General features: G+C 40.9%; 1 long non-coding RNA gene across 1 annotated transcript in view; it reads left to right on the forward strand.

Annotated features, from left to right (window-relative positions):
* The window catches only part of LOC137519713 (uncharacterized), a 44,269-nt gene that overhangs the window by 11,444 nt on the left and 17,191 nt on the right, over nucleotides 1–15,634 (forward strand). Inside the window, exon 2 of the long non-coding RNA XR_011021090.1 lies at nucleotides 11,153–11,326. This is a non-coding gene — a long non-coding RNA (uncharacterized lncRNA). The remainder of the gene's footprint in view (nucleotides 1–11,152; nucleotides 11,327–15,634) is intronic.

Consider the following 15,634-nt stretch of genomic DNA (forward strand, 5'->3'; position numbering starts at 1 on the left):
GCCGAATATGTTCAGTGGGTCCCAGTGCTGGATTGATGGGGATGAGAAGGATTGGGGAAGCCTCTGGATTATCATCAGAGTACTATCAGCTTTTCTTCCTACAAATTCCTTGTCCATTATGACAGACAGACAGACACAGAAAACTTATGTTGTGCTCTTCTCCTGACAGTCTCAAAGCACTAGAGCAGTGTTAGGGAGTCTTGCTCCAGGTCTCCTACTGAATAGGTGCAGCCTACTGAGCAGGAAGAGCCAAGATTCAAACCCTGGTCTCCTGTGACAGAGGCAGAAACCTTAACCAGTACCCTATCCAACCATTATGAGACCATCACTAAGCAAATAGAGGTGCATTCATCAGATATAAGAGGTACAATGGAAAGCATTTTATTAGTACAGATCATTTTATTGAAAAATAGAATAGTTAACATGGATCCATGTTGTCTGCCCGAGCAAGAAGTTGGGTGTTGTTTTATTGACTGCAATACTGGTTTAAAAGATGAATTCCACAGAGGCATAGCCCCGATACCTGCATGGAACAAAGGCAGCAGGACTTAGATTTATTAGTGGTTTGCCTGCAAGAAAACAAAGCATCTGTCAGGCTGGCAAAACTATATCATGATAAGATATATCAGGCTAGCAAAATAAATAGAATTGTTTCTATAGCCTGAAGAATATATCCAGGTTAGTAGTTTATACAAAACTGAAAAAATAAAAATTTTCCCATATAGAATTTGATAGATAACTACTGGGTTGAATTATCACAATGGTAAATGAGAGCTAGATCAGTTTCCCCTGGCTAATTGGGGGAATTCACTGAAATCGGCATTCTCTAAGTAAATATTGACTTGTAAAGGGAAAATACATGAATGCATGTAGAATCCAGGAATTAGTTCACTTACTTACCTTACCCAAGAAGACATTGTCAATTCAATTAATTAAGTTAATTACCTTGAGAATTGCCTTAAAGTCTAACATGTACATCCAAAATTAAACCAAATTACAATGTACTTATTGTTCTCATTGACTGCAAAGCGTTCCTTAGGGCTTCAAATATAGCAGAGCACCACCCTGCAGCATATAACGGTTATGGGTGGAGGTCAATGCTTGTACTGATCTCTACACAATGTGCGTTGTGCTGTTGTAAAACATCTGTACACAAAATTGCTAGTTTCTGGGGCTTGGATATCTTCTAGGCACTTCTGCCACTCTTTTCATTTTTCTTCTAGTCTGATGGTGTAGCCAAAAGTTCAGTGGTCTTTTTCTTCATTTCTACGGCAACATTATTGTGTTTGATCTATTCTAGAAAGTAAACTTCCCTATTACCCTTTTCCTGCATGCCTTATTTTTTACGCATGGTGGTAAGTAACATTTTTTGGATGTTCTGGGAAAATTCCAAGGTTTTCTGCTTTCAGGCCTCATTCACACCTAAAAACGCAAACACAAGAGTTCCGCGTTTTTGTGCGCTGTTTTTTCACCCTTTTTTCTAAGCGCTTTGCCAGAGCGGTTTTGAGATTCACTCCCTGACGCAAGTCAGGAAGTGAGCTCTTTGACCCGGAAAAGAATAAATACATTGTATTTATTCTAAAAACCACGAACGCAATTGCCGCATAAAGCGGTTTTGTGAGCTTTTAGCGCTCTTCCTATACCTTCTATTATACGAAAATCGCCCCAAAAATGGTACAGGCACCGCTTTGCTGACCGCACAGCACACGAACCGCACTGATTTGAACCTTCTCATAGAGATTGATTGCACAAGCATTTTGTGGGTGATTTTAAAAATCGCCTGTGCTTGAAAAAAGGCTGAAAACTCCCCTAGTGTCAACGAGCCCTCAGTGTCATATTTATGTGAAAAAGCATTTTTTACCAGGTTCTGTCTAGTCACCTGTTACTAGAAGTGAATTACTAAGAGTCAGAACTGACACCTTGCAGTGAAATTTGCGATGAAATTTGCTTAAAGCATACCTGAACTGAGAGAACAAAATGATGCAACGCATTTCACAGTTATAGTCCTGCTATACCTGTGAAATGCGTTGTGACATTTTGTGGAGTACACCAATAAATGTATGTCTGTTATAATTGTCAGTTTTTGTGTCTGTTTATAGGAGGTAAGTCCACCACTGCCTTCCAAGCATTTTTAACTATTTTAGCCTATTTTATTCTTCTGAAGCCTCTGTTTACAACATAATACATTTGGAGGTATACATAGAGATGGGCATAGCAGTGTACATTGGGGGGTATATGGGATCATCCGTTGAGAGGGTTAAGTTTAAATAAATATATATAATTTGGTAGTTGATTGTTAAGTAGTAGATTAAAGTTATAAGTGGGTTATACATTTAATATATTTTTGGATCTAAGCATTCTAGAAAGCTTAAGCGCTACTTTTTTTTCCTTCTTGTTACAGATTCTACAGATAAATTCTTGGTGGTTTTGCTAGCAATCCATCTCCTGTGAACAAAAGTTATTAGATAGATTATTTAGCTGAATTGTGATTAATAAAACTTTAATAGGGTATACTGGATTCGTCTGAGTAGAAACAAAGGTATTGCCGTGGGCATGTACTGGCAACATATACACATTCTTTATCTACACTTATGCATGTGATTAGAGGCAAGTCAAGTGGAAAAAGTATTAGAAATGTTTATAGATTTGAGGATTTTAATTAGTTTTTCCTTTCTGCATATAACAAAGAATTTAATCAAAACCAAGTGGGTAAGAAGAGTATAGCGTGCCTCCATTTTTTTTCAAAGTTCTTTTAGCAATATAACTTTAGCATCACCAGTATAATTAGTAATGAGCGGAGATATGCAATATGACTCCTTTTCTAGTGTTGATTTGACCTGATACATGATTGAATGTGTTTGTAACGGAATACGCTTGTCTACCCAGGAGATATATATATATATATATATATATATATATATATATATATATATATATATACATATATATATATTGCCCATAATTATTCATACCCCTGGCAAATTTTCACTTAACGTATTCAACCAGCAAGTAATTTTTTGATGGGACATGAGATAGGTGTCTTCCAAAAGATAATAAGACAATGTAAGAGAGGCATTATTGTGGGGGAAAAAAATTCTCAGCTTTTATTTACATTTGAGCAAAAAGTGTTCAGTCCAAAATTATTCATGCCCTTCACAAACTGTCAGTCTGTGGGAAAATCCAAAGTTCTATACCATTCCTAATAGTCCAAACTGTTCTAAAGCATCCTAATTACCCTGATTAATTAAGATCAGTCAGAGACAGGCAGCTGCTGAGAACTTTCTCACACATAGGGTTAACAGATGTACAGTGAGTGAATTCCCCCCGCCCCTCATGGTTCACTCCGCTGTCAGATTTCAACAGAATCACCATCAGATAAGAGTGAAAGTACTTTTAAACAATAAACAAAAGAGATAAGCAAGTGAAATGTATACATTATTATTCACCAGCACTTCAGGAACTCTCTCAATCCCATGTTATGAAAACATGCTAATCGATAGTGTTCCTTTAATGTGATCACATTTGTCCAAAGCTTGTGTTTTGGTTTAAACTATATTAGGTCCCATTTAGGTCCCACAGCGGTCACTCTTTGTATATTTCCATTAACAATATTAACACATGCAATATCAACCCTTGTATGAGTGTCTAGTGATTCAATTAGAGTCAGGCCCCTTTTACACTTGCAAGTTAAACCTGCATTTTGCTACCCTATTTTACTGCAAGGGGCCACAAAAGCAATGAATGTCTATGGAGACATTTACACCTATTACAGGCCGTTGCCTTCTGCCTGAAGTATCTGATATGACACGAAGGCTGCAGCCCCGCTTAGTGCCCTTTGCTTAGGGTATTCGAAGTCTATGGGCATCACCGGAGTGCCACGGCATGCATGCGTGGACCGACAGGAATCTCAGTGATGTACTTCCTTCCCAGCAGGGAGGACGTCACTGAACGAGGGCGGCGCTATGCATATGACACTGTACTGTAGGGGTGTGTATGAAAAAAAGGGCGCCAGGAAAAATAGAGATAGCGAATATGGATAGCAAATTGGCGCCAGTGGATAACATAATCTCAGTAACGATAAATATTGTTAACAATATTGGTTAATGATGAATACCGTTTTAAAACAGACAGGAGTTGACAACGAAAATATATTAACGTTAAAAATCGTAACATAATTCAACAATACATCTTAACCCAACTCTACCCTCACACAGAACCCTCCCCTGGTGGTGCCTAAAACTAACCACTCCCCTGGTGGTGCCTAACCCTAACCACCCCCCCAGTTGCGCTTTTCCCTAACCAACCCCCCTGGTGGTGCCTAACACTAATCCCCCCGGTGTTGCCTAACCCTAACCACCCCTTGGGTGGTGCCTAACCCTAACCACTCCCCTTGCAGAAACACCCTTTTACACATGAAAACGATAATATATTTGATAACTTAAAATGTGTACATACAGTACAAATGAAATAATATGACAAAACTATAACGTTGCAAGCTTGTAAAACAATAACATACTTAAAAAATGTAAAGGTTCTAATGTTGTTACCGATATTTATCGGACGCCCTTTTTTCTGCTTTTTTCGCCGTATTAACGATAATTGGATTAGAGTCTATGGCGGCGCCCTTTTCATCCACTAGCCGATGGTGCCTTTTTTTTCCTGCTTCTGCGATAAAGTCATATGATTGTCATTTTTTTGTGTTGCAGTGGGATGCGGCAGGAGCATAGCATCACAACACAACACAAAAATCAAGTGTAAAACTGGACTAAATGTTATTAAAATAAATGTATAATACGATTTAAAATATAAATATGTTTATAATAAATATAAAAATAATTCATAGCAAGTTGTCATTTGGTCTTTTTGTTAGGGTTTAAGTCAGAGTTACCTACTGAGTCTGGTAGGCATGTTTTGGGGAGGCATTGACAACTAAACTTTATACTAAATCATAGCAAAAAGTATCTTTTTATTTTTTAAACATTTTTTATAAATGTTTTTGTGAACTGGGAGAGATATATCCAACAGTAAACTACAGAGGTATTTTAAGTCTCTTGTAGTGTTATACATAATCCCAAATATCAGAATTTGCTAGACAGCTTTCTTGCGGCAGGTTTTTATGTCTTTATGTCACATCATTTCAAACATTACTGAAATTTTCTTTTTAAAGTAGGTGATATATATATATATATATATATATATATATATATATATAATTTTTTTTTTATTTTGCTGGGTGTAGAAATCCAGTAGACCTGTGGCTCTGGTTAAATGTACTATCCTACAGAGAGTATCCCACTGACTTTCATAAAGTGTTTATATTAACCACTTTGTCCTCCTTGACGTATAAAAACGTCAAGGAGGACGGGCGCGCTTCCGCGGCCGATCGCGCGCGTGCACGCGCACTCCTGGTCGCGGATTTGGTAGCCCAGGAATCAATGTATCGGTCTATGGTACCCGATCACTGATTCCTCTCCCCCGCTCCCCCGCTGAAAAAGTGACAGCTTCTCTCGGAAGCTACGCTTTTTCTGAAGCTATGTCCCTCTAAGCGTTAGGTAAACAAAATCAAGATTGCCATCTTGTGGCCAAAAAGTAAAACTACAAGTAAAAGTAAAAAAAACATTACAATACACAAATATTTCCCCAAATAAAACACTATTTTTATCCCACCCTCAAAAATGCCCACATAAAATGTTTAATTAAAAAAAAACAAAAAAAAATTACTATAAAAAAAAAACACATAAATATTTACCTAAGGGTCTAAACTTTTTAAATATCTATGTAAAGATGAAATATTTCTCTCTATTTTTTTTTATAAGCTTGTAAATAGTGATAGATGCAAAACGGAAAAAATGCTCTTTTATTTCCAAATAAAATATTGTCGCGATACATTGTGATAGGGACATAATTTAAATGGTGAAATAACCGTGACAAATGGGCAAATACAATACGTGGGTTTTAATTATGGAGGCATGTATTATTTTAAAACGATAATGGCTGAAAAACGGACAAATAATGAATTTTCTCATTTTTTTTCTTATTCTTACTGTTAAAATGCATTTACAGTAAGGTAGCTCTTAGCAAAATGTACCCCCCAAAGAAAGCCTAATTGGTGGCGGAAAAAACAAGATATAGATCAGTTCATTGTGATAAGTAGTAATAAAGTTATAGGCGCATGAATGGGAGGTGAACATTGCTCGGATGCATAAAGTGAAAACGACTGAGAGCTTAAAGAGACTCCGTAACAAAAATTACATCCTGTTTTTTATCATCCTACAAGTTCCAAAAGCTATTCTAATGTGCCCTGGCTTACTGCAGCACGTTTTACTATCACCATCTCTGTAATAAATCAACTTATCTCTCTCTTGTCAGACTTGTCAGCCTGTGTCTGGAAGGCTGCCAAGTTCTTCAGTGTTGTGGTTCTGTGATGCATCTCCCTATCCAGGCCCCTCTCTGCACACTGCCTGTGTATTATTTAGATTAGGACAGCTTCTCTCTTCTCTCTTATCTTTTACAAGCTGGATAAATCCTCCTCTGAGCTGGCTGGGCTTTCACATACAGAGGAATTACATACAGGCAGAGCTGTCTGCACTCTGCAGGAAGAAACAGCCTGACACTTCAGTGGAAGATAGCTGCAGGGGGAAAGAAACACACAAATGATCTCTTGAGATTCAAAAGGAAGGCTGTATACAGCCTGCTTGTGTATGGATTTTCTATGTGTGGACATACTGTACATCAACCTACTTCCTGTTTTGGTGGCCATTTTGTTTGTTTATAAACAAACTTTTTAAAACTGTTTTTAACCACTTTTAATGCGGCGGGGAGCGGCGAAATTGTGACAGAGGGTAATAGGAGATGTCCCCTAACGCACTGGTATGTTTACTTTTGTGCGATTTTAACAATACAGAAGTGGTTAAATAACACACTGGAGAAACTGGGGAAGCTGTTCAGTTAGCGAGAAACACTGACTAGTCCGATACCCCAAACCACGTAGACCAGGGGTCCCCAACCTTTTTTGGCCCGGGGAGCGCTTTCCTGTCCATATACTTGTCCACGGACCGTGGGGTTTTGGGGGGGAAGGGATGTGGTGTTCAAAAACAACCTCCCACAGGCATAGATGTTCCACCAGTATTAGGTAGCCCCCTCCCCAGTTTAGATGGTTAGATTTGCCCCCAGTGTTATGTAGTAACCTCCCAAGTATTGATAGCTAAATGTAGCCCGAGTGTTCTGTAGCCCCCCTCCCCAGTTAGCTAGATGTATCCCCAGTGTTCTGTGTCCTCCCTCCCAGGTTAGGTAGCTAGATGTGCCCCCAGTTATCTGTAGCCCCCCACCCAGGTTAGACAGCTAGATGTGCCCCCAGTGTTCTGTAGCCCCCCCCCCCCCCCCCAGGTTAGGCAGCTAGATGTGCTCCAAGTGTTATGTATCCCCCCTCCCAGGTTAGGCAGCTAGATGTGCCCCCAGCGTTATGTATCCCCCCTCTCATGTTAGGCAGCTAGATGTGCCCCTCGCGTTCTGGAGCCCCCCACCCAGGTTAGGCAGCTAGATGTGCCCCCCCCAAAGTCAGCCTTACCACTGCGGGTCTGGCATCTTCTATTTCCTTTCAGTTGAGCAGCATGCAGCAGAGAGTTTTAAAGCATAGACCTGTTCAGAGGAAGCACAACTGATGTTGTAATGAGAACAGCGCCACTAACTGACAGTCTTATGCATGCTGCTGTGCTGGAAGAAAAAAAAAGAGAGAGAAGAGGCTAGACCCGCGGCCTAGCACAAAACAGCTCACGGACCAGCAGTGGGCCGCAGACCAGGGGTTGGGGACCCCTGATGTAGACAGTTCTAGGGCATCATTTTCACTAGATGATTGTATGAATTTTTCTGTATGCAAAACATAAAAACATAAGATCTGACAAACAACTGTAAAAGCAAAAAAAAAAAGCTTAACTTGACTTCACTATTACTTATCTTGACCAATTTTTGTTTTTTGATTTGTGTGCTGTTTGTCTCAGTAGAAGTTGTTTTTCTGTAAAGGTTATTTTGCTTATTTTTTGGAACAACATTTGGCCTTAAAGTGAACCTTAAGTCTAAAAAAAAATGAGTTTTACTCACCTGGGACTTCCCTCAGCCCCCTGCAGCTGATCGGTGCCCTCGCCGTGTCTCTCCGATCCTCCCGTCCCCGCCGGCGGCTACTTCCGGTTTCGCCGTCAGAACCCGACAGGCTGGGAATGCGAGTGATTCTTCGTGTTCCCAGCCACAACATCGCCCCCTATACTGCTATTGCGGCAAGGAAGGCCGCATTAGCAGCATAGGGGGAGATATTGTGGCTGGGAACGCGAAGAATCACTCGTGTTTCCAACCTGTCGGGTCCTAACAGCGAAACCGGAAGTAGCCGCCGGCGGGGAAGGGAGGATCGGAGAGACACGGCGAGGGCTCCGATCAGCTGTAGGGGGCTGAGGGAAGCCCCAGGTGAGTAAAACTCATTTTTTTTGTTGCCTTAAGTGCCTCTTTAAAGGGATACTGTAGGGGGGTCAGAGGAAAATGAGTTGAAGTTAACCGGGACTTCTAATGGTCCCCCGCAGGCATCCTGTGTCTGTGCAGCCAATCACCGATGCTCCGGCTCCGCCTGCGGTTCACTTCTGGAATTTCAGACTTTAAAGTCTGAAAACCACTGCGCCTGCGTTGCCGTGTCCTTGCTTCCCCTGGTGTCACCAGGAGCACACGGCACAGGCACAGACCATACTGTGCCTTCGCAGTACGCTCCTGGTGCCATCAGCGGGAGTGAGGACACGGCAACGCAGGCGCAGTGGTTTTCAGACTTTAACTTGTTTACATCCCGCATACAGTATAATCACGTCATTGCAAGTGGCTCGTGAAAGCCACATGACGTGATTATAAGTTGCTGTCATTTAATGAGCACAGCGGGCGTGCTAGCACGCTCCTGGGCTCATTAACCCCCCTCCCCCTAACTACACTACACTGGCATCCCTTCCCGGGTCTCCGATCCTCCCACCCCCCGCCTGATCCTCTGTGATAACCCCCTTCCCCCTCCATGCTGCGATCGGGCAGCATGGAGGATTACAATGTATCAATCTTTACCTGACCTTGTTCCAGCGCCGATCGCGATCCTCTCCCTGTAGTCCCGCTGTCAGCCTCACTATGCTGAGTGAACCGGGTCCCGGCTTGATGATGTCATCAAGCCGGGACCCGATCCGGTCAGCATAGTGAAGCTGCCAGCGGTACTGCAGGGAGGAGATCGTGATCGCTAGTGGAACAAGGTCAGGTGAGAGATTCTTACTTGTAATGCTTCCCTGCGCCTAGCTCTGCAGAGGGGGTGGAGGGGGCACCTGGCATTTGGGGAAATAAAATATCTTAAAGGGCCAACACCTGGCTATCCATGGGGGGGGGGATACAAATTAAAAGGGGCACAGCTGACTATAAATGGGGGAGGGGGAAGCATAAAGGGCACACACCTGGCTATGAAAGGGGGGAGGGGGGTAATAATAAACACACATCTGGCTAACTATGGGGGGGGGAGATAAACAGGCACGTCTGGTTTACTGAAGGGGGGGGGGTTTACAGAGGCACATCTGGGGCTGGGGAAGGGTAACGGGGCACATCTGGCCAAGTATGGGGGAGGGGGGGTATAAAGGAGCACATCTTGCTAACTAGGGTGCGGGGAGAATTAAAAAGTGTCACAACAATTAAAGAAAAATACAAAGCCGCAAAATGGAAAAAAATGCACCTTTATTTCCAAATAATATATTGTCGCCGTTCATTGTACTAGGATCATACTTTAAACCCTGTAATAACCAGGACAGACGGGCAGATCAAATTTGTAGGTTTAATCTATAGTACCACTTATTATTTTCAAATTATAATTGCTGAAAACTGAGAAATAATTCCTTTTTTCATTTTTTCCCTATTATTACCATTAAAATCTGTTCAAAATTAAATAATTCTAAGCAAAATGTACCACCCAAAAAAAGCCTAATTGGTGGCGAAAAAAACAAGGTATAGATCATATATGTGTGATAAGTAGTGATAAAGTTATTGGCTAATGAATGGGAAGAGTGTGAAATGTAGAAAACTGTTCTGGTTTTTTAGGGGGAAAACCCCAGGGACGCGAAGTGGTTAAAGTCTGAAATTCCAGAAGTGAACCAGAGGCGGGGCCAGAGCATTAGGGAGTGGCTGCGCAGGCACAGGATACCTGTGGGGGACCATTAGAAGCCTCGGGTAACTTCAACTCATTTTGCCCCGGCCCCCTACATTGTCCCTTTTAAGGATCATATGAGCAAGATCATAGTGGAGCGTGACTTAAAGTTTTTAAAGACACATGATACTTTTTTCGATTGTATTGATATATATATACTTTTATGTGCATTTCAATTATTCAGGCCAATCTTATTTATTATTATACACACTAATAGAGTTTTTGCAGCCAGGGATCACAGAATGATTTAGTATGTAAGGAGTCTGACTATCAAATTTTACCTTTATATAAGTTATTATTAATCATGTTTATATTTGGAAAAAAAATGTATGTATAATTAGCATGTGATTGTGAGCACTCTTTATATGCTTATTTATAGACTATGTTTCATTAACCAGAAGAAGCGAGTGAATCCCAAGAAACACATTGTTTGTTTTGGTGTCCAATAAATTAATTCTTGAACCTCCATATTGAGATAAGATTTTTCTTTTCTATTACCATTGCTACTGTCAGCTGACACTCACACTGGAGCACCTCCTCCCACCCTTTTAGAGCGAGGATGCCACTAGTGTTAGTTTAGGGGTACGGTAGTGGTGTTGGGTTGAGGGCAGTTCCAAAATAGTCTTAAAGAGGAACTTTACTGAGTATAACTAAATGAATGAAATTATTTTTTTAGCCTAGACTAAGCATCACTAGGAGGGTGGGGATACACACCACTACACAGCAATATAAAGATATAGAAAGTGTTTTTGATGCTTAAACCAGGATCAATAACATATAAATGGATCTCCTGAATAATGTATTACATGTTACTATATGTTGGTACAGCTCCTGTTTAAATATTTTCATTTATTGCTTTAAGAAATTTAACATCACTAGAAATGCAGTACCAGTAGACGACAGACTGATATGTGCAGTATTTTAATTGCCAAATAATATTCCATTTTTATCCAGGCAACAAAATGATTTAGACAGCCCAAACATACAGTGCAGCCAGCCTAAGCACTTCTGTGGTCTCATGTGCCACCCTTTGGAGCAACACACAGAAGATGTTCTCATCTTGGAAAACCACAACTGCTGGAGGGGCCCAAAAATGTATTAAACAATTCAAAACTATTTAAAAAGAAGGTAAGTGATACATTACCTATCAAAGCAGGTAACTTCGGCGCTCTGCGCCATCATAGCAGCAATACTATGATGCGCGCCCCAAGCAAGAATAATTATTGGATCCAACAATCACCAGACCTCAAATTACACCTTCCTCTAAATTGTCCACAACTTGGAGAGAGATTAGTATTTACCACCGCTGGGGAATTTAGCAGCAGCAGATAGAGCCATCATTCTGCTCACCCTGTACCCAGCTACCGTCGGCCGTACCATATGTGCGCATACAGACTGTATGTTGGCTCACTGCAATATACAGTACATTTTTTATGAATTTTAATATGATTTTGCTTAATACCATATCGCATGTGGCCTATTATATTATTCTGCGATACAATATGGACAGTATGCTTTAAAATTAGTATGTTATCCGAGCTTTACTTTTTACTTTTAAAGGCACTTTACTAACCCAAGAAAGAGGCCCAGAGCTGTGAAAAACTGTCTTTTTTGCAACAATTGAAAAAAGTCTGAATAACTGACCAATTGATTCATGTGAAAATAAGCCAACACCAGCCCTGGCGGGCGAGGCAAGTGTCTACCTGGGGTCCAGTATAGGGGGGGCACACTGCAGGGGGGGGCAAGGACCCTATTGCAGAGCTTCAGCACAGCGGCGGGTGCAGGTTACACTGAGAACTCACCTCTTCCAGGCTCTGTCTCCAGCACCGCTGATTCGTACCCCTTAGTAAACAATTTTTTACAAATAGTTACATTTAAAGCACACACATGCACATGCTGTGACAAATTCGTTTAATAAAAAAATGTCACATGGAAGAAATAATTTCTGTGTATTTGTCTTAAAGCCACGTGGCCAGGCTAAGAACAGTTTTTATCTCAACACCATTACAGTACATTGTTATTAATGATGTGAGAGGCCACTGCTCTTTCAAAAATAATTGGCTAGGTGCATGATGCGTTGAGACGTTCTCTTTATAAAAGTTCCAGAATTCTAATTTGCTCTCAGATAAGGTTCACGGGTCTGACCAGCTTGAGGAGCTCCTTTGCTCCAGACAGCTAACAGTCAAGACAGTTAAAGCCAAGCCCATGAAATGCATCGTCCTGTTTAGTATCCAATAAAAATTGTCTTTCATACCATATGCCCTTAGCTGAGCTTTTCACAATCTTGACACATTTTGAACATACAATTTCTTTATTTTTATTTTTTTTTGGGGGGGGGGGGGGCACTTATGTTTGCAAGGGTTTGCACGTAAAAAAAAATACAATGATAGGTTCATTGGCAAACTGACTCCAGACTTTGGTAATAGGAAATAGTGGATGAACAGTGTGGTCACTCTGAGGTGAGTCCGGGTAACCAGCTTCATGGTGCGTATCACTCTGGTTTATGGGATCAGCATGAGCTACTTCTGTACAAGTCATGCTGACCTGCTTAACAACTCTGTGATATGGTGAACGACTACCAACAGAAAACCATACAGTGCTAATGCCGCCAGGAACAAGCTTTCAGCACGCTACAAAATTAAATTGCATCAAAGATCAAAAAAACTTTTCTGACTGCTTTCCCCGAGTCATCACTTGAGTTTCTTGATCTCCGATGCTTTTGTCAAAAATGGATAGCTCATGCAATGGAATATAAGTAGCCTGCCATCTGCCATCTTCCTAGGTCCTTAAAGTGAACCAGAGACGAAGCACCCTTGTGTATTTTACCATAGAAATCAGTGGGAACATTAGAGAAAACATTTACCATGCTCTCTGTTCCATCCTCACTGCTAAAAGTGTCTGTTATCTAGCTGAGATAAGAATCCCGGACTGAGCATTGAGTCTGGCTTTGCTATAATGACTCAGCTATAATGATTCCTGAGCAAAGCCAGCAGGGGGCAGGCTTGGACTTGAAGACAGCAAAGAACACAGTCTTAGCTATAATTATTCTGTAGCAAAGCCAGACCGACTGCTTAGTCGGGATTCTTATCTTAGAGGTGATAACAGGCAAATTAAACAGAGAACAATGTAACAAAGAGCAGATTAGGTGTTTACTGTCATGTTCCCACTGATTTATAAGGTAAAATACATGAGGTTGCTTCATCTCTGGTTCTCTTTAAGCTCAAAGAACAAGATTGGTCTGCATTTATTAAAGATTCAATATAGCCCATGGTGTCATTTCAATCTTTAAATTGCCATGGAAAAAGGACACAGAGTGCTGATGATATTGAAGTAGCAATGTTATAACTACGACTATAAAAATTAACATAGCCATTGCCTTTTTCCTCTCTTCCTCTTTTTTTCTAGAAGCAAAATGATCTCATTTTTGTAGACTGTAAAATGTAATAAAAAGTTTGCTGCTCTTCTTTTTTCTAAGGGCAAGGGAAGAAAAAAAACAGCCAACTAGTTCACTTTAATTTGTAACTTTTGTAACAGTTAATATATACTTTGTTCCATATCGGCACAAAGTCACGCTCTTTTAATGCTGTACATGCACAGGTACATTTACAGATCTAATTGTCTATTTCCACTGCATTGTATTTCAAAACAGTTTTCAAATAAGTTTTCTTTTTCCATTCTCACAGTGTCAAAGGCTAACCAGTAACGTAGTGTATAAGGATTGGAAATTGAGTTATTTTTCAGACTGGTGGTATATATATCTGCTTATCTCAGAGTAAAGAAAAAAGATAAAACATAACAAATCTTATGGAGTATAAATATATCTCTGATCTCATACATACAAATTTACTTTGCTTAGCTTTACACACCATTCTGAAACCAATATAAATGGTCACATTTGTAAAGGTCTTTACTCTGTAATGACATTTTCATTTGGCAGCAAAAGAAATAGAAAGATTATTTTCAATACTGGCTCTGAAAATTAGCAGTTTGGTGGTGTTTTGTACAGAGAAACAGAGTACTATGTGTATGGTGAAACTAGCTATCTGGGTCATTTGTTATGCCTACATCTATTTAACAAGGACTGAGAAGAACATATATTGAATTATTGTTCAAAGTAGTCATGTAGTTCCCTACCCCTATCCCCAAAAACATAATAGCAAACTATAGGGTTGATGTTTTTTGCTGATATCATCACTTTCTCAAGACAAGCTGACCACATGATTTGCCTGAGCTTGAAAATCCATAGGACCTACTTGTATGTGGGTCCTCAATGCCTGTTTCAGAAAATCAGCAGTTTTCTGACAGATGAACAAAGGGCTGTGTGTATGGTAAACCTGGCTATCCAGGTATCAATTTGCTCTGTATTATGCACTTGTAGTTTAGCCTATACTTATTGACCAGGTGCTGAAAATATTATTGATGTAGAAACTTTACATTTTTGTTCAAAGTAGTCGTTCCCAAATGCAACAAAAGAAATGTGAGAAGACAGTGACATGTGTGCTGAACATTGTGCAATTTTTTTCATGGGGGGCTGGGGGGAGCATTTAATGCAGTTTTTAAGCCAACATTGTGGGACCAATCTTACTGACACTGGTTCATTTTTCAATCTACCAAGCACAGAGGCATAGGTAGGGTTTTCAGCACCCGGGGACAAAGACAGTTTTTGTGCCCTCCCCCTTCAAAAAAATGAGTGTGAACACGCAGAATGTGGACATGGTCATGGGTGGAGCCAAATATACAAATGCTGTTTATATAGCTGGATGTGCCTCCCTTCTCCAGTTTAGATAGCCAGATGAACCCCCATCTACATAGCCAGATGCAACAGCAGAAGACTCACTGGCTCCAACATTTTAGTGATGCCATCATCTGTCCTCTGCAGCGTGCACAGCATCCTCTCCTTGGTAACAGAAAAGAGATGATGTCATCTCCGGAACGTCAGAGCCAGTCAGTCTTAATGTTTACTCACTCCACTGCAGAGGTAGGGAGAGAAGCAGTGGCACTTCAGGTGGCCAGCAAGCCGCCTCTCACACATGTGGGGCAGCCGCGCTGAGTGCCATCACAGTGCTGTGTCTGGAGACATATGTCCCCCCTTGCCCACCCTTAGCTACACCCCTGCCCAAGCAGCAAAATTGAAAGTTCATACCACTAATTTGCTCTGTCTGGCTAATACCCCCATTTTGCTCCATAAAATGCACCTGACCATAAGATGCATCTAAGTTTAGAGTAACAAAGACAGGAAAAACATTTTACACCAGGTGCGTGTTGCTTTTTCTGAAGCGTTAGGGTCGGCGTCATGCTTCTCCCTCAACACATTTATAGTGATCCCACAGTGGGCCCAGCAGAGTGTAATGTCTGCAGAGCAAAGTAACTTGTCTGGCTGACGCACTCCTTCCTGTCTGTGACTTCTCTCTTCATCCTTGCTGGCACCAGTTCAAT

This window comes from Hyperolius riggenbachi, chromosome 5 (genome assembly GCF_040937935.1).
Source record: "Hyperolius riggenbachi isolate aHypRig1 chromosome 5, aHypRig1.pri, whole genome shotgun sequence".
NCBI lineage: Eukaryota > Metazoa > Chordata > Amphibia > Anura > Hyperoliidae > Hyperolius > Hyperolius riggenbachi.